The following is a 2,683-nucleotide window of genomic DNA, read 5'->3' on the forward strand; positions in this document are numbered from 1 at the left end:
AGGATTTGAACGGACCTATCTAATGTTAAAAGGCAACTAATTCCAGAGTTTAGGGCCCATGGAAGGCAAACGAGGCGCCTGCAGGTCAATTCCCACACAGATCTTGAAATCTTGAGCTGCTGGATTTCCTCCTTTGTTGTCTGTTGTCGCATTCAATGTTGCTGTTTGTTGATGGCGCGCCAGTACAACGTTACGCAGCCACCACGCACAGCCTACCGAACCTGTTCTCAATGGAGACGCAAGCCTGACCCAGGGCTTCACCGCTCCAAACCAAACCCAACAGCACCATGACGGAAACACTACATTTAATCCCAAAAGTGATGTCACTTGTGAAGCCAGTGTGGCAGCTGAGCTGTGTATAATCCATGTTGACACATTCATACTCATGACTACTTATTACACACACATGCACACACACACACACACACACACACACACACACACATATTGCATTTCACTTTGTCACTTGCGAGTGGGAAAGACCTGCGTTCAAATTCCCTTACTGGATGTAAATGGTTTCATATTACAGCCTCTCAATTACTGCAGAGGATGTAATTACTGTCTGATAAGGAAGGAGGATGGGTGGATTATTATTATTATTATTTTTATTCTTTAAAAATTATTTCCTCATGGACTAATGACAGAAATGAAAATGCTCCGCGGCAAATGAAAAGGTGTACTATATATATATATATATATATATATAAAAAACAGTTAATAGAGAACGATTATCCTAATGTCTTCGCCCTCTGGTCTGACTTTATTCATGAATATGAGACAAAAACATGGCGTGAAAACTAAAAATAAATAAATACAGTAATACAGTAATAATAACAAGACTTGTGCCTCTTTTGCCTCATCCTCAATATCAATATCTGGGAAACCTCCATCACGGCGGGGGAGAATGAACATTACGCAGCGTGAGAGGAACTCTCCTCTCCCACAAACTCCACATGCTGCGGACACCATATGCTACGCACACACACACACACACACACCCCCACACACACACACACACACACACACACACACACGCACGCATATCCTCAGTGCCAAGCGTAGCCGCCCTGTGTCTTGCTGTTGCCATGACCGTACACCGCGCACTGACCGGGGCAGCAGAGGGGAGGAGGAAGAAGAAGAAAAAAAGAAAGAGAGTAACGAGGTGTCACAATATCGCCACGGGTTACCGATGACCCTTGACCTCTGGGGGCCGGCGAGAACACGGGGAGCTAAGCAAAAACAAGAGTGCGCGGTAATCACCTTCGCTGAAACTAATCTCGTGTCCGTGCTTTTTAAACCTCTTCGGCCGCGTTTAGGAACGACACGGGAAGCAGTCGGGGTGTGAGACCGAGGAGGGAAGAGGTGGAAGGCCGACGACGCTCTCTGCTGTGTCTGCACACGTGGATTTTTTTCCCAGCGTTGACAGCTGCGGCGGCGATGGAACACGTTGCTTTCAGACCTTCAGTTTTAGTTCATCTCTTTAAAGGCTACAGACCGAGGTAAACACGATAAACCTGATAAGCGCCGACAGACTTGGCAACCGCTCCTTGTATCAGCTGCACCGGCGTTCGCGTGGACGCCGAGACCTGCTGTCAGCCGCCAGACGCTGGCTTTCTAATGTAAAAGGATAAACAGATGTACTGTATGTTGGTGTATTTATGTACTTCATGTACTGCACATGTATTATGTCGCATGGATTCCAGTCTCACACACGGCACAGATCCGTGCTAAACTCCTTACATGGCATTTTTTGTGTCTTCTTTTGTGTTGTTGAGTTAAAGTTATGATCAATTTTTTATGGCATCTTTAAAGCGTACCTAGACTAAATTAACGCTGTTTTTTTAAGTGTGTATCTGCGTCATTACCTTGTTTACGAAGCCCTGAAGGTTCTAAACAAACAGTTCAGCCACTGCTGAGAACGCTGTGTTTTATTGTAATCTCGGGGCTCAGCGAGATCTCTGAAAAAACTCGGTCCGGTTACGTTAACACCGGTTCTCCTGAACAGCAGATCCTCTCGCTCCGGGCACTAGTCCGGGCACATCCGGTTGCGTACATTGAACCGCAGAAGAAGAATAACGTCCGTTGTGGAGGTGTTTCACGAGCGACAGTGTCTTCTGACTCTGGGTCAAAGGTCGTCAAAGGGACTGCGGCGGGGAGTCGTGAAGAAGCTATTTTTAAACACTGTTAAAACAATGTTTTGATAATGAGTAGCAGTGCATCCACCGTTCCAGAGGGGGGCGCTGCGCTTCTGAGAGCGGGTGTGCTGAATATGTCACTTCCGGGTACTGGCCAATCACAACACAATATATCTTCTGGGCGTGAGATTTCGGTCTTAAACCGCGGCTGAGGAGAGCGTCAGTAAGGAGAGATTTCTATCGGCTCGTTTACAGCAACTAGGAGGTTTTTGACCCTAAAAACAAGTTAATGTATGTAAGTAGACCTCCATAACTAACATTATGTGCAACAGGACCACTCTATGTGACCTTTAATGAAAAATAAAAACAGGTAGTGGCAAAAATTGTGCAGAAGTCACAAATTAGACAAATTTTTTGTTTATTTTTGTACATAAAAACAAGCCAAGCGAGCTTTAAAGCGTGGCCTATTTCCAAATTTCACCATTTGAATTCGATTTTATAATTCCATCGAGTGCTTTCTACAGTATTTTATGGTTTTATTGTTTGTT

This window comes from Microchirus variegatus (assembly GCF_963457635.1).
Source record: "Microchirus variegatus genome assembly, chromosome: 13".
NCBI lineage: Eukaryota > Metazoa > Chordata > Actinopteri > Pleuronectiformes > Soleidae > Microchirus > Microchirus variegatus.